Source organism: Macrobrachium nipponense, chromosome 18, assembly GCF_015104395.2.
Source record: "Macrobrachium nipponense isolate FS-2020 chromosome 18, ASM1510439v2, whole genome shotgun sequence".
Taxonomy (NCBI): domain Eukaryota; kingdom Metazoa; phylum Arthropoda; class Malacostraca; order Decapoda; family Palaemonidae; genus Macrobrachium; species Macrobrachium nipponense.
This window is the reverse complement of record NC_087211.1, coordinates 47,779,143-47,801,018: the sequence shown is the minus strand read 5'-3', so window position 1 is coordinate 47,801,018 and position 21,876 is coordinate 47,779,143. Positions and strand designations below refer to the sequence as shown.

At 39.9% G+C, this 21,876-nt stretch overlaps 1 long non-coding RNA gene across 2 annotated transcripts; it reads right to left on the bottom strand.

The window, feature by feature from the left end:
* Positions 1-230: 230 nt before the first annotated feature.
* On the bottom strand, positions 231-21,085 carry LOC135197021 (uncharacterized). 2 transcript variants are annotated; one of them, XR_010310533.1, is made up of 4 exons: positions 20,658-21,085; positions 5,433-5,536; positions 3,917-4,016; positions 231-1,476 (listed from the first exon to the last, which is right to left on the bottom strand). It is a non-coding gene; the product is annotated as an uncharacterized LOC135197021 (long non-coding RNA). The 2 variants fall into 2 exon arrangements; XR_010310534.1 differs by having other exon boundaries at positions 20,928-21,082.
* Between the last annotated feature and the right edge of the window lie 791 nt (positions 21,086-21,876).

Below are 21,876 nucleotides of genomic sequence, written 5' to 3'. Positions count from 1 at the left end.
GGAGAGGTGGCAAAGTAAGTTGGAAGAGAATATGAACGGAGATACAGCAAAAGGAATGCAAGCAAGAAATTGTAACTAGGGGCCGAACGGACGCTGCACAGAACCTTACGTAAAGCCTGCAGTGTACCGCATGAGGTACACTGATGGCACCTACCCCTCTGAGGGGCCTATACATGTAACTGCCCTCTCCAACATTCTCATTACAGGATTTATCAAATAAAAGTTTCCAGTAGTCAGCCATGCAATAAGACTCCAGCTATATTTTCCTCACCATAACTATGAACCAGTCAACTTAATGCACTTTATACTAAATTGGCATCTATCTGGATAGGGATACTGTGTGTGTGTGTGTGTGTGTGTGTGTGTGTGTGTGTGTGTGTGTGTGTGTGTGTGTGTGTGTGTACAACTAAAATTGCATATCAACAGTTATGAACAAAAGAACATTTAATGAGATACAGTGGGAAGATATATTTTCAACATGTTTTCTCAAAATGTTAAGCATTTCACTACCAAAGCACATACAGCGACCATATCCCCATTCTATCGGATAAAACAGATTAGCAACTTACCGGACAAAATCGTAGTAATGAATACCAATGGAAATTAGTATCCAATGCCATTTCTGATTTTTTTTTTACGAATCAATTCACTCTGTCAAACGTCAAGGCAAAAAAACTTTTGAAGTGTTATTAAGCTTTCCGATAAAAAAAAAAATTAGTACTTCTTTTGAAGTTAAAAAGTTTGCTTAAGACTTTTTTTTTTTTATCATTTATCGAAATCACAAGAGAAAATTCTGAACTTAAAATCCACAACAAATACTAAATCATAAAAGAAAAAAATCAGATTTACAAAATTTTATCAAAAATTCCCAGGCTCACTAAAAACTCAAAAATCACGAATCTCTTGAGAAAGTGTCCATGAGGAAATAATACGGCTTTCTCAAAGGTTATATACAAAAACTTTAATCTCTAAATTACGTTGAAACAATTAACTATTTGAGTGGCTATCAAAATCACAACGTTGAACTTTTTTTCAAAACTTCCAAAACCAGATTTTTATAATTCAAATGACGTTATTTTTCGCGTGATTGCCTCTGGAAACCTTAACTATCAATAGTTATTGCATTCCGTAGTTATTGTGTTTAGTATAAACTAGAAGGCTTCGAAATTTTAAATATTCAAGTGTAATAACTACTCCGAAAACTAAACTCTCTGTACATTGGATACTACCGGTCAAGCTTCTAATATTCGGCCCAAATTATTGTGATAATGTATCTTTTTACATAAACCCAGCAAGAAAACATATTAATCTTGAATCATTAGACATTCAGCACAAATGTACATTATTTTCAGTAGTCACAAAATCTACGAAGTTCCACTGTGTTGTCGGTCGTAGCTTTCAACAGATTTCAAAAGATGAGAATTGAGTCGTCGTCTTGCCCCTTCACTGCAGATGGCCAGTCATCCAGCGGAGGATCTGTCAAAAAGGAAAACAAAGAAGTGTTACGAGCCTTTGTCTCACCCATTCGTACTTTTCTTTAAAAAAAATTACTTGTGAAAGATTACACACAGATTTAGGTTCTTCATCATTCTGTAAAAAGTACACTGTGGAATTTGATTAACTTTACTGCCGAGAAATTTACGTGATTTACCTTTTTTAACAGCAAATGGCAATTTAACAATAACCAGACATGAAGATAAGCAGAATACTTTTAATTGGGAGTTTCCTGGTGGCATAACCATACGGTTCAACTAAGTGTGTTTAAGGGAGCAGTAATATTTCTCGTTTAAGGATGGAAATAAGTGATGATTAAACAGGACAAGAAGTTACAATACTTAAGTGAGTTATAAAATAAAGGTTGATGACTAGAACAACGATTAAGCATCATTTCTTTTATATAAAGACGAAACTGAGTGGTTTCATCTGGAGTAAAGCCGAGGAGATAGTTAATCTTTCAAAAATTTTTTACTAAAAGTTTTAAACATGAATGCCGGTGAAGTATGTATCTCCTCTCAAGACTTCAAAATTTTCTAAAGACATTTCATAAATGTAACATTTGTTTTATCTTGAGTTTTCTCAATTTCCTACATTTATTTACTGCTGTACTTCGTCCCTCTCAGAGTGCAGGTTTAATCATGTTTATGATTATCAGTCAGTAGTAAGTCAATGAAATAGAAGTTGCATTGTAAAACTTTAAAAACCAACATTACCCAAAACGTTAGTATAACCTCCAACATTAATAAAGTTTATATCTAAAATATGCCTCATATTTGGTCTTAGCTTCCTTAAGTGTCTGTATGTTTTATGGATAGATTGAAGTCTACATTCTTAATAAAAACTACTATACACTGATTAAACCTTATTTAATAAACTGCTCTCTCTTCCGATTTCAATTTTTCCTTTAGTTTACTACACAATTTGCCTCTGTGCAATTCATGGAACAAGCACTAGCAAGACATTGTCGTAAACATGCACTTACAAGACACATGTCGACTGAACAAACGCTTACAAGAAGACATTATGGATTTAACAAGCACTTACAAGACGTCGTCGATTGAACAAGCACTTACAAGAAAATACAAATCTGTAATAAGTTACATAAATGCGCCAGCATGAACGACCCGACCAATGACAGGAATATGTAAATCACTCTTCACAGGCCAGATAAATGACTACACATTTTAACATCTTGCTGAAAAATTCCTGTAAAAAGCCTTTCCATTTCTGATTTTCTGACGAGGATAAATAAGAGGCATACCCTGACCAATAAGGCGAATGAGACACCGTTACATGTAGCTAGGCCCTATTTACACGGAACAAGTTTCCAAGAGTACATTCGACCACGAATCATTTGGCAGTCTTTCAAATTATTTCAAGGCCAGGTGAAATTATTCCGCGATACTAGGAATGCATATCATACGTGAACGCCTCAGTATAAATGCCACCCAGCTCCCAATCTCATTAGGTACTAGAAATTTAAAATCTCTATCAAATTGGAAAGAAGTCACGAGATATCTATCACTTTTTATCAGACATAACCAGTGATCAATGTCACCAACCCCTGAAAATTACCAAGTTTTCAAAAACCTTAGCTGTGGCGCTGACAGAAAACTTCTGTACCGAAGCACCGTTGACCTTCGTAATTTTTCATGGGTTTTTTAATTTAATTTAATTGTCCCTAATTAAATGCTATTTGCAGAACATCCACATTCTTTTCAAGGCTGCAATGTCACTAAGAAGCAGTCTTCTGGGAACATTGTCTTTTCTTGCGGAGAATAGCGCTAGTTTTTCAGAGCTCCAACACCAGTTAAGCTAAACAAATGATACCATTTCCAGCCTTTTATTAATGACTATTCTTAATTGAGGCAATATATAAGTATGGTCAGCGAACACTTCTCTCTACAGGCAGCGAGCACACATTTTTGTGGCTTTCTTTTAAGCATTATTTTGAAGCTTACTCGTCAAGCTAATGACCAGTTTTAGGCCCCGTCCACACTGTCGAGCTTTGGTCGACGAACTTTGTCCGATGTGACGTCAGAAGCGGAGAAACGGCGAGAAAAGTCAGTTTTGCCGCGGTTTCTACGCTTCTGACGTCACATCGAACAAAGTTGGAATTTTGGCACAATTTGGGTGACAGAATTTGCATGTTGCGGCTGACTAAACTGACAAATTTGGTGAACTTCGAATGAAATTGTTTAACTTTATACACACACAGAACAATGTCGCAACCGTAACATATGAAGGTTACCGTTAAATTCTAGAAAAGCCGAGTTATCACTTGATAATTTTACTTAGTCATAAGTTCAAATCAAGTGGAATCATACGCTAAAACCACCCAACACCACAAAAATGTTGGGTTAAAACTATCTCGTTAAATACGATTAGTATTTAAAACATTGACAAACTTGGTACTTGCGTTTTCATTCATCAGTAACATGTGCAGTCTTTGAAACCGATTCAACATAGCCAAACATGTTAAAAGATGAAGGATTGACCTCCGGAAGCAAGCAGCAAACCTGAAAAGGTAATCATTTGAATAATTAATTTTTGATTGACAACTGTAGCTTGGCATTAAGAAAAATAAAAGCATCCTCTCTCCAACTTCAGCTTTACGAAGTTTTACAGCTTAAACTTTTACAGGTTCACAAAATGAACTTTTGCAAATCCTAGACACTGATTTATCAAGCTTTGCCTTGCTAATTTTTTTGTTCCTCGGCACACTAGTATTTAATTACCGACTCAAGTTTTCATATACCATTCACATGGAATTTTTTAATAAGGCATTTTACTTATAAAATTTCTGTGAACCACTTTCGTTACTTCCAACTATTTCATCTCCTATCCTATATTTCTCAGCCGAGTCATACTTATAAAGTTTAACCACTTTCCTGATTTCCAACTATATTTCGTCTCCTATCCTATATTTCCCAGATGACAGTTAAGGAATTACACGTTAGAATCTACTTCACACACTAAAACATTGTAAGTGCAATATCGTACTCGGCCTTTTGTTCCTATCATCCTGAAATGTACAATCTTTCAAGACACCGTAATAAATACTGCTGTCAACATAAAACTAATATGATTGAAAAGGGCTCTCTGAATTTATCATTAACTTTTCATTAGTGCCCAAAAGTATACACCTTACAAAACTCAAAAACTAACATTTTAAATGTATCTGCAATCATATATGTCGATTATGTTACACACTTTTAGCTCAACTGAACTTACTATTTCAACAATGGCTTTTATGTTAAAAAAAGGTAACTTAGATAAAAGCAGTTACGACATTTTACAAGCCCTTGTGTATCAAATACAACCGACTAAGCTAATCATTAATATGTATTAGCCCCAAAATAGGGAGACTGAGAAGTATGCAAGAAATCAATTTTGTCAGCTTGGATCCCTAAGAAAACTAGTGAATAGTGCTACCGTGGGAATGAATTAACACCCCATTCAGACTTTGGCTGAATTAAGTTTAAGCCATTTAAGCACAAAATCCTAATCTCATACTTAATTGAAATTTTTTTCGAGTAAAGAACATTCCTTGGAAAGTATAATATCAACAGTTATGGTTTTTGTACTGCAAAAGTTTCTCTAAGGCATGTCACGAAAAGTAACAGCGGTTGGAAATTAGAGCAGAAAACTGGTTAAAAGAACATTCACAATCTTACAGTAAAATCTCTCCTACGTTGAGAAAATCATTGCCAAAAAGCAAACTAGTGAAATTAGATAATGCTGAACAAGCTTTGTTACTTTACTTACTGACAAAGGGTCACCTAACTTTTTTTTTTAATGAATCACTTGTGGTAAAAAAAATAAGCCTAAATTACCTCATTGTAGTCTAATAAACTATACATGAAATCTGTTGCAAAAAAATCCTTTCCTACATAATTGAGAATTTCAAGAATAGCCAGAGAAAGTATCCTTACCTCACACTATTTCAAGTAATTGTGTCCAAAACTTGAACATAGTATTTCACCATATCCCGTGGTTTTTCAAGTCAGCCGTTATCGAGTCCCATGAAGACTTCTACCTGTGCATGAGAAATTAAATAATTAGAATTAGAAGTTAGTCACAATTTGGTTAAGGCTGTAATAAAAATATATATAATTTTAGGTTACATTTCCTACAGATTGACGAACCATTGGTGGAGAAGGTCGGAAATTAAGTTGTTTCAAGGTGCTACAATGCTTTTGAGTATTTTAAACTTTTTACCAAAATATTTAAGAGAAAATTTTTTTTTTTTGTTAAAAATTACAGCCCCTTGATGCCTTCCAAGCTGCGTTATCCAATTTCAGATAATTGCAATGTGTAAAGTTCCAAGTTATAGTAATCATTTTTAGTTATTTTTAATTTACAGGTATAATTCTATTCGCTGTTCTTCTTTTGGTCAAAAGTTTCATATTTCACCAGAGGTATATAGTATGACCATGTAGCTAAACCTTCCATTTCCAGGAGTCCGAGTTTTTTTGTGTAGCCTTAAGCGCTACACATAGGCAATTGGGATTTTTAAGATTTTAAAAAGTTGATAAATTCTCTTTTATCCGAGCTGATCAGATTCTTAATCACTGAAAATATTCTAAAGTTGTCCATGAATAAAAACTTTCAATGACTGTCTGCAACCTTCAACAATTTTTACCTGGAACTGTACCTATATCTTTATAGTCAACATAAATCTGCTTTTGCACATACATTGGTGAGGCTCCTCTCAAACCAAGCACTGAAAGCTCAGTAATGAATTGCGTACCTTACGTCCTACAACTTAAAATCCTAGTTTACAGGTCACAGAGCAAACAATACACAGAGCATACCATGGATACAAAATTACAGTCTACAAAATCTGTCCAAATTCCTGTCATAGATAATACCCTTCCCTTACACTAATCAAGGCATACAAGAAAGCAACATTCAAAGCTTAATCAGTAACAGCATAACAGTATCTAGGCATTACCCTGATCACCAGTATTGCAATATATGGAGAGGAAAAAATCAGGCAACTTACCAAGCTTAACAACAGCCCTTAAATTTTTACCATCAAGTTCCTCATATGAATGAACTTTTTCCATACTTGCAAGCTATAGAAAACTGTTTAAACAAAAGAATACTGTATCCTATCATGACTAAGGCTTTCATATAGTGGAGCAAAGTAAGTTCAAATAACCTTTGAACACATTAAAATAGCACTAGATTGAAAATATGACCTTTTACACTAGGACAAAAATCCAGAAAATTAAAACTTTCTACAAATGAAAGTAAAAGACATCCTAGTCTTTAACACAACAGCATACTAGATTCCAAGCAAGTATGGAATATGACAAAAACGTCAGATAGGGATATTAAAATTTGTCACTTTAAAAAAAAATGGTTTTTTCTTTTTTTTTGCATATTTCACGTAAGGGTGCTTTATAGGCAAGTTTTTTCATAACCACCTATGTTATGAAGCCATACACTACAATACTTGCCTACAAACTATTATGAAGCGCTGAAAGTAAGGTTCTATCTTAGCATGCCAAATGATAATTGATTTCTTTCACTAAAAAATAGTCAACTTTAATAAACATTGCACATTTGCTTATAGTAGGCCTTACATAAGGGTACAAAGACAGCACTGCTGGTTAATTTTCACAAGCTACTGAAATTCACAGACTTAAAACTGAATACAGCAAACATCGAGTAAACAAATATCAAAGCCTATCTATCTATCTATATCTATATCTAAAAAGGAGGGGTGGTAACTACAGCTCTAAAAGACATTATCTAGAACAGTTATCAAACCGGTTCTTAGTTATCCCCAACTGGCCTTTTCTTGTTAATAGTGCGTGGCTGAAATGCGTCTTAATCTGTTTCTACAATGGGCAATCGAAGTTAAGACAGGCATGACCACCACAGGATTTATGTCTACTGCTTGATTTAGATACTTTAAACTCTTTGATTAACTTTGTATTTTACTGTAGTCTATTTTACAGTCTCTTATCAATAAGCTTTCAATTAAAACTAGCCTGTTTTCATGGCTCACAGAATTTTATATGCATACCTTCTCTGGTTATCTAAATCCATTGGCCAGGCAAATTGCATTTAAATAGTTTCTCAGTCCATGGTTGATTGCGGGTAACAGTATGAGGCATTTCCCAGAACCTTAATTGTACTCGGAACAGGCTACACATTGCTAATGACACATTGCTAATGAATCCTATAATAAAGAATCCTATAATAAAATCGAAGACGAACTCTTTGGTCACTTTAGTGTAACTTTGACAAACCAAACTCGGGCTCTAAATACTTAATTATCTTGTCATTTTGGGCAAGATGTGCCACCCTAGGTTTGGTTAAATGCAGCCCTGTCCTTTCATCCCAAGTTACAGGTCTGAGGACTCAACTACATGGTAAATCAGGTTAAAACTATTAGTCCCGGGCTTTCCTAATGCACTTTATACTTTTCCCAAACCAAAGGCCTAGTATTACCACTGAGGTACCCCATTATTGAAAGGAGGGTTGGAATAGGTTAACCGATCACTTGCAGCGTTATTCAAATGCAGTCCAGCACGAAACCAACTAGAGCCTATATACCTCACTATAGTTTAACGTTTACGAGCAACACTAATCCAAGCTTTTTCAATTCTTGTGCGCGCGTCTCACCTACAAAACCCCATCTACTATCTAAGTCTGACTGACATAGCCTAACCTTATGAACTGCACCACCAGAATCCAATCACCAATAATTTTAAAAGATATTACCACCGCACAGCTGTTTATTTGCTGGAAATTATTTGTCCTGAAGGCCGAATGCTTTCCTGGATAAGGATTTCGTGCTTAATGATTTTTCAACTACTTCAGTAAGTCAAATATGACTAACGAGCATAGGCCTACACGATCCTAAAGTATTCCATGTTCTCCTTCAGGGTGCTTCTACTGTCTGTATTTAGGAACACGGACTCCATTTATATCAATAAGAGGTAAAAAGTATATGAGCAAAGGTTTGATTTTCACCTAAAGTTTTAAAATTTACGTGTAACCCACAAGGACATGACAAACTTAAGTTCTGTACCTCTTGAGGTTAAACATTACTGCTGAATTTTATCAATAGTATTAATCATTTAAGGAAAAATTAAGCTACGCACCTTAAAAGTGTACCACCACCGTTTCGGTAGATCTTAGTAATTGCTCCGCGTTGGGCATTTCCTTGGAAATTTTTTCCATGATCATTTTGGTTGCTAATTATAACTCCCCCAGGGACTAGTTCTAAACACTGCAAAAACACATTTTAGCCCCCTACAAATCCCTAGTGGTTTTCGTATTCGCGGGATCGTTCCTTGCAGTCCGTGCGGAGTTGTTACTTAGAAATACCAAGTTTTCTCGCTAATCATTTAAAAAAAATCTTTCACGATCAGTGCCTTACAAAGTGGACCTAAAAGACTAAGGGTACATCTAGGTAATAACTCCGCGTCGGTTATTTCTTTGTAAATTACAGGGTAGATCTAGTGTACCTATCCGCGGCGGCCCAGAGTATGGCAGTTGCAGTTTTTCTATGCAGTTTTACCTCCTGAGCAAGAATTTGAAGTAATATTTATTCGGACGACTCTAATTTACCTTTGAACTCTATCCTACGGTAAAGGGGATTCCCATTGGGAACCGGGTTTTGGTGGGGACAAACCCAACTCTATCCTACGGTAAGGGGGAAACCCCCCATGTGGGAACCGGGGTTTTTGGTGGGGAGAAACCACTTGGGGGGAGATTTTGCCGTGTTATTGTGGTATTTCCCACATTTATCACTTTTAAAAACACGAAATACAGGCGGAAATAAGAAATAACAAAACTAGCTATAGTGGAGCCGTTCCACATCCATATTTGTCTACTACCACTACTACCACAACAATGAATCCTACTACGCATGCGCTAATGCTACTGCGCATGCGCTAACTGTAAGAGAGCTTTTTGGCCTAAACTCGGACTTCTTAGTGAGGAAAGAAATGGGGTTTTACGGGAGGGATATATGTATTTAGCCAAACACGTTACAGTATGACCCCTACATTGCTACCGGACTGAGTGAAGGATTGGGTGGTAACAGGGTTCCCAGATTTGGCAGTTTCTCGCCAAATTTGGCTTTTTTTCCTAATTTGGTGGGTAAAAATTCACTTTGGTTGGTTAGTGGTATTTTGGCTGGTTTTCAAACACTTTCTATTTGAGCTAAACACTGATCCCACGTTTGAGGAATCTCTCCCCAGATTGGGAATTTTTGAAGGTTTTCAGGAAAATCTGGGGGAATTTGAATAGGTTTTTCAGTAAAAACTTGGTAACATTTAAGCAAAATATGTAGATGGAATTAAAATAAAAATCATCACACACCAGATGACCACAAAACAGGCTGCCGGAATCAGGGAACGAGCCTCATTTCAAAATTTCAATTCATTCTCGTTTTTTTTCCTGCATTCTTATATTAGTTTATATTATCTAACTAAAACTATGATGCCGCTATACAAGCATATATATGATAAAAAATATGCATTTATAAAGATAGATATAACGCACATATATTTGCCGGTTATTTGGGTTGGTTTGGATTACCATTTGGCGGGATTTTGGCTGGTTTCATGGTAGACTTTGGCTGGTTGGTAGTGGTGTCATCTGGGAACCCTGGCTGGTAACCATACGTTGAGTTACATAAAAGCATTTAGCTATTTTGTTTATTAAAACATGTTATGTGAATTCTAGTGTTTATTCCTTTTCATTTTTCCATAGTATTTGTATAATAAACTGTTTTGAAATATCCCCACCTAATCATTTCACCATATATAACTTGAAATATTATGTTATAATTGAGGACAGACACCTAAAAATGCCTACGTGTTGATATAGAACTCAGTTTTAGGACGTTTCGATACCTACCTACCTACCTGTTACGTGAAATTGCACATTGCGTTGCATATTACATACACACTCCCTATATCATTTATACACAAGTCAATCCCTCCCCTTTCCAGTATTCACGACTGGCTCTTTACTTTACACCATTTACAATGCATTTCTCACCGATACCAATACCTATAAATTAAAGTTTGCCATTATTATTAAAAAAAAACCTACATTTCAATATATAATTTTTAAATATATACTTTGGCCATTATTCTTATAAAACCTACATTTCAATATATTCCATTATACAATTTTTACAGACATTACAATTTACACCTCCCTTCCAGTTTCCTTACTATTACGCAGTTATGTATGGTTACTTTTTACATTTTACAACACTTCCACACCCATCAAAGTTAGGTTTATATGTCATTTTACCTACTGGGGGCCAAATCCCATCCCCCGGTTAGGCAACATACCCTTAGGTTTAGTTTGTTATATGTTGGTTTACCTACTAGTTTTACTTCCTTGAAGGGGGTTACCCGGTTAGGCTACGTTGGTTAGTTCTTCAAGGGTGGATACCTGGGGGGGGGGGGGTTACATTCCCTACGGGTACCACTAGGTTGGTTAGGCTTGGTTAGGTTACATTCCTTACTAGGTTAGGTTAGGCCTTTAAGGGGGGGTGGGGGGGGGTACAGGGGGTGAAGCCCCCATGGTCAGGGCAATAATTTTCCCTACTATGGTTTAGGTTAGGTTATGGGTTCGGTTTAGGTTTGACATTTCCGTTACTAGGTTAACGTTAGGCCGCCTTTAAGGGGGGGTAATCGGGGGGGCGAAACCCACCTGGTGCCAGGCAAATATTCCCGCTACTAGGTTAGGGTTATGGTTAGGTTTGGTTAGGTTACATTCCTTGACTAGGTTACGTTAGGCATAGTAGTTTCGCCCTACTAGGTTAGGTTTTAGGTTAACGTTCCTTACTAGGTTAGGTTAGGCCTTTTTAAGGGGGGGGTAAAAATAAAACGGGGGGGCGAAGCCCCCCTGGTCAGGCAATTTTGTTCCCTAACTAGGTTAGGTTAGGTTAGGTTGGTTAGGTTACATTCCTTACTAGTTTAGGTTAGGCCTTTAAGGGGGGTAAAGCGGGGTGGGGGGGCGAAGCCCCCCTGGTCAGGCAATATTCCCTACTAGGTTAGAGTTAGGTTGGTTAGGTTACATTCCTTACTATGGTTAGGTTAGGCCTTAAGGGGGGGTAACGGGGGGGCGCGCGAAGCCCCCACCTGGCGTCAGGCAATATTCCCCTACTAGGTTAGGTTTATAGGTTAGGTTGGTTAGGTTTAAACATCCTTACTAGGTTAGGTTAGGCCTTTAAAAGGGGGAGGGGTCTGGGGGGTAAACCGGGTGGCCGCAAGCCCACCTGGTCAGGCAATATTTCCCTAACTAGGTTAGGATTGGTTAGGTTACATTCCTTACTATGTTACGTTTAGGCCTAGTATTTCCCTACTAGGTTAGGTTATGGTTTACGTTCCTTACTAGGTTATGGTTTAGGCCTTTAAGGGGGGGCGGGGGGTGGGTAAAACGGGGGGGGCGAAGCTCCCCTGGTTCAGGCAATGTTCCCTCAAGGTTAGGTTATGGTTAGGTTTAGGTTGTTAGGTTCCACATTTCCTTACCTAGGTTGTTAGGTTAGGCCTTTAAGGGGGGGTTACCGGGGGGGGCGAAGCCCCATACATGGGTCAGGCAATATTCCCACTTACTAGGATTCATGGTTGGTTAGGTTACATTACCTTGCCTAGGTTAACGTTAGGCCTAATATTTCCCTAACTAGGGTTTAGGTTAGGTTACGTTCCTTACTAGGTTTAGGCGTTAAGCCTTTAAGGGGGGGTAGGGGGGTGGGGGGCGAAGCCCCCCTGGTTCAGGCAATGGTTTCCCTAACTAGGTTAGGTTAGGTTACATTCCCTTTACATAGGTTAGGTTAGGCCTTTAAGGGGGGGTACGGGGGGGCGAAGCAGCCCCATGGGTCGGCAATATTCCCTACTAGGTTAGGTTAGGTTAGGTTAACATTCCTTACTAGGTTTAGGTTAGGCGTTAGGGTTGGTTAGGTTACATTCCTTTACTAGGTTAAACGTTAGGCCTAGTATTTCCCTACTAGTTTGTAGGTTAGGTTAAGGCCTTTTTAAGGGGGCGGGTTAAGCGGGGGGCGCAAAGCCCCCTCCCTGGTCAAGGGCAATATTCCCTACTAGGTTAGGTTACCATTCCCTTACTAGGGTTAAAGTTAGGCCTTTAAGGGGGGGTACTGGGGCCAAAGCCCCCTGGTCAGGCAACATTGCCTACTAGGTTAAGTTCCCTACTAGGTAAGGTTACATCCCCTGCTAGGTTAGGTTATGTTAGGTTGGTTTGGTTCTTTGAAGGGGGTTACAGCAGGCCCAACCCCACCCTGGTCAGGCAACATCCCCTACAAGTTTAATTAGTTTTGTTATATGCTAACCTATGTTTAATTTGGTCTTTTGTATTTATTAAAACAACTATAGGCCCTATTACACATTTACCACCCATGACTTAAATCCCACCCCCTCCTGGGCCCGTTATATATGTATTTGTATTATTTCATATTTTGAACCCATCCCACATTTACATTTAGTTCCTTAACTACCCATTTACTTTTATTACCCTTAACATTGCCAACTTATCTTGTTAAGTGCTTGTTCATTTACCTCAGCCCCACCCTGCCTCAACCAATAGCATCAAAGCATTTTTACTACTCCACCCCACCTCTCCTACCCTGTTTTCTACGGTCTGGCCTCCTGCCCAACCTCCTAACTGTAGAACTCCAACACTGTTGAATCTGCCGCATGACATCCACTGCTGCATCTACTTCACCGCTCGCCCCAGCCCCTCAGCAGGAACTCTTTGCCAACTTCATGTAACAATTGTTACATGAGTTACAAAGATTTTTCTGCCTTTTACTCAGGTAATTATGATCGACTAATCGGTTTTTGCCAGGACCACGGCCTCCTGAGAAAGCAGGTCTTTTGCCCCCATTCAGTCAACTCCAAGATACGGGAGGAGAATGTATAACTTCGTCGGGTACTTGGCTGTTGCTTATTTCAAGCTGCATTTTGAGGAACCCAAGACCCGCCTCCACGCATTTCTTAAAAGCAGCTGCTGCTTTGTACCCTCCACCCCTTTAAGGTAAGGTCCAAACATTATTCTTAATTATTATGTTTTAGGAAAGTGAGTGTTAGGCTTTCGCCGAAAGTTGCGCCAAGGTATGTTACTATTCAGTGGGGTGCTGCTAAGACAACTCGTACCTTCCACCTTACCCCCCCCGCCCTCCCCCTGTGCGTTACCCCCCGCCCTCCCCCCTTAGTGAACATATGGCTCCGTGGTGGTTGGGGAATTTAAACATGGTGGCTGTGTTTACATCTCCTTCACCGTAACGAATACTTGGTACCTTCCTATAGGACCGTTCTTCGGTGACTTAGACTATGGCAATTGACATTTTCTATGTTATTTTAGTTGCTTTACAAGGGTTGTAAGGAATATTGGTAGATCTAGTGTACCTATCCGCGGCGGCCCAGAGTATGGCAGTTGCAGTTTTTCTATGCAGTTTTACCTCCTGAGCAAGAATTTGAAGTAATATTTATTCGGACGACTCTAATTTACCTTTGAACTCTATCCTACGGTAAAGGGGATTCCCATTGGGAACCGGGGTTTTTGGTGGGACAAAACCCCAACCTCTATCCTACGGTAAGGGGACCCCAGTGGGAACCGGGGTTTTTTTGTGGGGAGAAAACCACTTGGGGGAGATTTTGCCGTGTTATTGTGGTATTTCCCACATTTATCACTTTTAAAAACACGAAATACAGGCGGAAATAAGAAATAACAAAACTAGCTATAGTGGAGCCGTTCCACATCCATATTTGTCTACTACACTACTACCACAACAATGAATCCTACTACGCATGCGCTAATGCTACTGCGCATGCGCTAACTGTAAGGGAGCTTTTTGGCCTAAACTCGGACTTCTTAGTGAGGAAAGAAATGGGGGTTTGGGGGTTTACGGGAGGGATATATGTATTTAGCCAAACACGTTACAGTATGACCCCTACATTGCTACCGGACTGAGTGAAGGATTGGGTGGTAACAGGGTTCCCAGATTTGGCAGTTTCTCGCCAAATTTGGATTTTTTTCCTAATTTGTGGGTGGAAAAATTCACTTTGGCTGGTTAGTGGTATTTGGCTGGTTTTCAAACACTTTCTATTTGAGCTAAACACTGATCCCACGTTTGAGGAATCTCTCCCCAGATTGGGAATTTTTGAAGGTTTTCAGGAAAATCTGGGGAATTTGATAGGTTTTCAGTAAAACTTGGTAACATTTAAGCAAAATATGTAGATGGAATTAAAATAAAAATCACACACACACCAGATGACCACAAAACAGGCTGCCGATTCTCAGGGAACGAGCCTCATTTCAAATTTCAATTCATTCTCGTTTTTTTTCCTGCATTCTTATATTAGTTTATATTATCTAACTAAAACTATGATGCCGCTATACAAGCATATATATGATAAAAAATATGCATTTATAAAGATAGATATAACGCACATATATTTGCCGGTTTATTTGGGTTGGTTTGGATTACCATTTGGCGGGATTTTGGCTGGTTTCATGGTAGACTTTGGCTGGTTGGTAGTGGTGTCATCTGGGAACCCTGGCTGGTAACCATACGTTGAGTTACATAAAAGCATTTACCTATTTTGTTTTTATTAAACATGTTATGTGAATTCTAGTGTTTATTCCTTTTCATTTTTCCATAGTATTTGTATAATAACTGTTTTGAAATATCCCCACCTAATCATTTCAATATATATAACTTGAAATATTATGTTATAATTGAGGACAGACACCTAAAAATGTCCTACGTGTTGATATAGAACTCAGTTTTAGGACGTTTCGATACCTACCTACCTACCTACCTGTTACGTGAAATTGCACATTGCGTTGCATATTACATACACACTCCCTATATCATTTATACACAAGTCAATCCCTCCCCTTTCCAGTATTCACGATCTGGCCTCTTTACGTTACACCATTTACAATGCATTTCTCCACCGATACCAATACCTATATTAAAGTTTGCCATTATTATTATAAACCTACATTTCAATATATAATTTTTGAAATTTTTTAAATATAGTTTGCCCATTATTCTTATAAAACCTACATTTCAATATATTCCATTATACACTTTTACCAGACTCATTACAATTTACACCTCCCTTCCAGTTTCCTTACTATTACGCAGTTATGTATGGTTACTTTTTACATTTTACAACACTTCCACACCCATCAAAGTTAGGTTTATATGTCATTTTACCTACTGGGGGCCAATCTCATCCCCCGGTTAGGCAACATACCCTTAGGTTTAGTTTGTATATGTTGGTTTACCTACTAGTTTTACTTCCTTGAAGGGGGTTACCCGGTTAGGCTAGGTTGGTTAGTTCTTCAAGGGTGGATACCTTGGGGGTGGGGGGGGGGTTACATTCCCTACTTGGTTACCTACTAGGTTAGGTTTGGTTAGGTTAACAATTCCTTACTAGGTTAGGTTAGGCCTTTAAGGGGGGGGTACAGGGGCGGGGTGAAGCCCCATGGTCAGGCAATATTCCCTACTAGGTTAGGTTAGGTTAGGTTAGGTTGGTTAGGTTAGGTTGGTTAGGTTACATTCCTTACTAGGTTACGTTAGGCCTTTAATTAAGGGGGGGTACGGGGGGGCGACCCACCTGGTCAGGGCAATATTCCCTACTAGGTTAGGTTAGGTTAGGTTGGTTAGGTTACATTCCTTACTAGGTTACGTTAGGCCTAGTATTTCCCTACTAGGTTAGGTTAGGTTACGTTCCTTACTAGGTTAGGTTAGGCCTTTAAGGGGGGGTACGGGGGGGCGAAGCCCCCCTGGTCAGGCAATGTTCCCTACTAGGTTAGGTTAGGTTAGGTTGGTTAGGTTACATTCCTTACTAGGTTAGGTTAGGCCTTTAAGGGGGGGTACGGGGGGGCGAAGCCCCCCTGGTCAGGCAATATTCCCTACTAGGTTAGGTTAGGTTAGGCCTTTAAGGGGGGGTACGGGGGGGCGAAGCCCCCCTGGTCAGGCAATATTCCCTACTAGGTTAGGTTAGGTTAGGTTGGTTAGGTTACATTCCTTACTAGGTTAGGTTAGGCCTTTAAGGGGGGGTACGGGGGGGCGAAGCCCACCTGGTCAGGCAATATTCCCTACTAGGTTAGGTTGGTTAGGTTACATTCCTTACTAGGTTACGTTAGGCCTAGTATTTCCCTAATAGGTTAGGTTTAGGTTACGTTCCTTACTAGGTTAGGTTAGGCCTTTAAGGGGGGGTACGGGGGGGCGAAGCCCCCCTGGTCAGGCAATGTTCCCTACTAGGTTAGGTTGGTTAGGTTACATTCCTTACTAGGTTAGGTTAGGCCTTTAAGGGGGGGTACGGGGGGGCGAAGCCCCCCTGGTCAGGCAATATTCCCTACTAGGTTAGGTTAGGTTAGGTTGGTTAGGTTACATTCCTTACTAGGTTAGGTTAGGCCTTTAAGGGGGGGTAAGGGGGGGGGGGGGCGAAGCCCCCCTGGTCAGGCAATATTCCCTACTAGGTTAGGTTAGGTTAGGTTGGTTAGGTTACATTCCTTACTAGGTTAGGTTAGGCCTCTAAAGGGGGGGTGGGGGGTAGGGGGGGCGAAGCCCACCTGGTCAGGCAATATTCCCTACTAGGTTAGGTTGGTTAGGTTACATTCCTTACTAGGTTACGTTAGGCCTAGTATTTCCCTAATAGGTTAGGTTAGGTTACGTTCCTTACTAGGTTAGGTTAGGCCTTTAAGGGGGGGTACGGGGGGGCGAAGCCCCCCTGGTCAGGCAATGTTCCCTACTAGGTTAGGTTAGGTTAGGTTGGTTAGGTTACATTCCTTACTAGGTTAGGTTAGGCCTTTAAGGGGGGGTACGGGGGGGCAAAGCCCCCCTGGTGTTCAGGCAACTATTATCCCTACTAGGTTAGGATTGGTTCGGTTACCATTCCTTACTAGGTTGACGTTTAGGCCTAATATTTCCCTACTAGGTTAGGTTAGGTTACGTTCCTTACTAGGTTAGGTTAGGCCTTTAAGGGGGGGTACGGGGGGGCGGAGCCCCCACTGGTCAGCAATGTTCCCTACTAGGTTGGTTAGGTTAGGTTTACATTCCTTACTAGGTTAGGTTAGGCCTTTTAAGGGGGGTGGACGGGGGGCGAAGCCCCCCTGGTCAGGCAATATTCTCTACTAGGTTAGGTTAGGTTAGGTACATTCCTTACTAGGTTAGGTTAGGTTAGGTTACATTCCTTACTAGGTTAGGTTAGGCCTTTAAGGGGGGGGTACGGGGGGGCGAAGCCCCCCTGGTCAGGTAATGTTCCCTACTAGGTTAGGTTAGGTTAGGTTGGTTAGTACATTCCTTACTAGGTTAGGTTAGGCCTTTAAGGGGGGTACGGGGGGGCGAAGCCCACCTGGTCAGGCAATATTCCCTACTAGGTTAGGTTAGGTTAGGTTGGTTAGGTTACATTCCTTACTAGGTACATTAGGCCTAGTATTTCCCTACTTAGTTAGGTTTAAGGGGGGGGCCCTACCTGGAGGTTAGGTTAGGCCAATAGGGTTAGGCTAGGTTACGGTTCCTTTACCTAGTTAGGTTAGGCTTTAAGGGGGGGGTACGGGGGGGCGGGGGGGAAGCCCCCCTTGGTCAGGCAAGGTTCCCTTACTTAGTTTAGGTTGGTTAAGGGGGTTACTTCCTTACTAGGTTAGGTTAGGACTTTATTTACGGGGGGGGGGGGGAAGCCCCCCTTAGGTCGGCAATTTTCCCTACTAGGGTGGTTTATTTTCATTCCTTACTGGTTTAGGTTAGCCTTTAAGGGGGGGTACCGGCGAAGCCCCCCTGGTCATGGGGGGGGCCCCAATAATTCCCTTTACTAGTTCGGTTAAGGTTAGCTTTTGGGGGGTTTAGGTTTAACGTTCCTTACCTAGCCCTAACGGTAAGGGCCTTAGTATTTCCCTACTAGGTTCCAGGTTAGGGGTTAGGCCTTTAAGGGGGGGTACGGGGGGGCGGAAGAACCCCTGTCAGGCCAATATTCCTACTAGGTTTAGGTTACCTTTTTTTCCCCTTACTACCCGGAGGTTAATTAGGAACCTTTAAGGGGGGGTACTGGGGGCGAAGCCCCCCTGGTCAGGCAACACTGCATACTAAGTTAAGTTCCCTACTAGGTAAGGTTACATCCCCTGCTAGGTAGGTTGGTTTGGTTCTTTAAGGGGGGTTACAGCAGGCCCAACCCCACCCCACCCTGGTCAGGCAACATCCCCTACAAGTTTAATTAGTTTTTTGTTATATGCTAACCTATGTTTAATTTGGTCTTTTGTATTTATTAAAAACAACTATAGGCCCTATTACACATTTACCACCCATGACTTAAATCCCACCCCCTCCTGGGCCCGTTATATATGTATTTGTATTATTTCATATTTTGAACCCATCCCACATTTACATTTAGTTCCTTAACTACCCATTTACTTTTATTACCCTTAACATTGCCAACTTATCTTGTTAAGTGCTTGTTCATTTACCTCAGCCCCACCCTGCTCAACCAATAGCATCAAAGCATTTTTACTACTCCACCCCACCTCTCCTACCCTGTTTTCTACGGTCTGGCCGTCCTGCCACCTCCTAACTGTAGAACTCCAACACTGTTGAATCTGCCGCCATGACATCCACTGCTGCATCTACTTCACGCTCGCCCCAGCCCCTCACCAGGAACTCTTTGCCAACTTCATGTAACAATTGTTACATGAGTTACAAAGATTTTTCTGCCTTTTACTCAGGTAATTATGATCGACTAATCGGTTTTTGCCAGGACCACGGCCTCCTGAGAAAGCAGGTCTTTTGCCCCCATTCAGTCAACTCCAAGATACGGGAGGAGAATGTATAACTTCGTCGGGTACTTGGCTGTTGCTTATTTCAAGCTGCATTTTGAGGAACCCAAGACCCGCCTCCACGCATTCTTAAAAGCAGCTGCTGCTTTGTACCCTCCACCCCTTTAAGGTAAGGTCCAAACATTATTCTTAATTATTATGTTTTAGGAAAGTGAGTGTAGGCTTTCGCCGAAAGTTGCGCCAAGGTATGTTACTATTCAGTGGGGTGCTGCTAAGACAACTCGTACCTTCCACCTTACCCCGCCCTCCCCCTGTGCGTAACCCCCCGCTCTCCCCCCTCCCCCCTTAGTGAACATATGGCTCCGTGGTGGTTGGGGAATTTAAACATGGCGGCTGTGTTTACATCTTCACCGTAACGAATACTTGGTACCTTCCTGTAGGACCGTTCTTCGGTGACTTAGACTATGGCAATTGACATTTTCTATGTTATTTTAGTTGCTTTACAAGGGTTGTAAGGAATATTTTTTTCGTTTGGTTGGAACTAAACTTTAATATACCTTTGAGTTTGGTGCGGCTATTATGTAACTTTCAAAGGTCAATTACTGCTTAGTTACAGCCGGCCGAATGGATATTACTTTTAAATCTTGTACAGTAACTCAAATAACATAGGAATCAGTCAATTGCCATAGTCTAAGCCACCGCGGATTGCTTCTTGTAGAAATACCGGAATATTTTTTTCGTTTGGTTGGAAACTAAACTTTAAATAACCTTATTTGAGTTTGGTGCGGCTATTATGTAACTTTCAAAGGTCAATTACTGCTTAGTTACAGCCGGCCGAATGGATATTACTTTTAAATCTTGTACAGTAACTAAAATAACATAGGAATCAGTCAATTGCCATAGTCTAAGCCACAGCGGATTGCTTCTGTAGAAATACCAATTACAGTTCCCTGTCTTATTTCGGTTGCTTAAGATTTTTTTTTGGGGGGGTTGGGGGGAGGGTTGCAGTCCGTGCAGAGTTACTGCTTAGAATTACCAAATTAAGCCTGCACTCTAGGAATTAAACATAGGAGCGAGTATTTATAACTCTGGTCTTTATTCTGCAGAAGCAAACTTGAAGGTAACCTATAGGTGACTTAGGCCTATGATCAATTGCACGAGTACTAATAAAGGTCCCACCAAGACCATTTTCATACTAGCCAGAACCTACTGAAACAATGTTAGTGTCCTGTCAAATACAACTGAAACCACAAATATACCACGAGAACGTTGCATTCCTCACCGAATGATATTTTTACCCCATCTAGTTTATAAAACTTAAAACGTTTATGGAGGAAAAACAAGAGGAAAACCGACTGAAATCACTCCCTTACCTTTATGGCAAAATGAATATCAAACACTTTACATAGGCTATTCTTCACTGTAATAAAATCAAGGATATTACGCATCCAAAAATCTGCTACATGAAATGTCTATCTTTACGTCCAGGAAAAAATCCTGCACAAATCTATTTGCATAACTCTTCTACAGATTAGCTTTACACCAACACCATCACTTTTCACTTAAAAATTCCGCTCACTTCCAATATTTGTCACGATTTAAAAGTAGGTTAAATTCACGGTTGAAAAAAAAATTGCATGTACCTTTTAGCAAGAATGACACCCGGCAATCATTTCCATGCCATAAACGTTCACAAAATCTTAATTTTCTTAAGGCACTAACGACAAACCAGCCTCCTGCTATCCCATAAAGCACTTCCATAAGGAAAAAACGGTTTTCAGCAAATCACGGACAACCATGCAATGCCTTGGAAGAAGAAGGAGGAAAGGCGGTTTCTGATTGGCTGACGCGAAAACAAGGATTCTTTGAATACCACGACCAAAGACAATACACACTTCCAGCAGTTCTTACGTCACCACGGCAGGCAGCGCAATTTGTTGGATGCGAGGGAATGATGGAAACGTAAATGAAATATTAATGAAAATAATACAAAAGCAGCATCGTTAAACGTTTTCGTAGTATTTTAAAAGTACCATACTTGACATTTACAGCTTTGTTCTATGGCACAATCTTTTTTTTTTAATTGATTGACGCTTACTGGTATGACATGACGAAACTCTGGAAAGCAAAAAAAAAAAAAAAAAAAGCACAGATCTTGAAGTACACACGATAACAATTATAGCAAAAGCATTCACATACCAGATAGTATGGACAATAGGACTTTTTGATGGTTCACATTAAAGAATAAACTGGCATATCTTTATGGTAATCTTAGGAAAACAGAATTCCAACGTAGAAATTTATAGGAAAATACACATTCGGATCGGAGCAATTATTTTTTCATTTATTTATCTAATTTTTTTTAAATTAGCGCAAGTTGTCCCTGTCATGTTTGAAGATCGAATAATGATGTGAAAGTGCAATTGCACATTCATTATTATCATTATTATTCAGTAGATGAAACCTATTCTCATAGGGATCAAGCCCACCAAAGGCGTCACTGACTTGAAATCCAAGATTTCAAAGAATATGGTGTTCATTAGAAAAAAAAAGTAAGATGAAGTAAAGGGAAATACCGAAAGTAGAGATCCA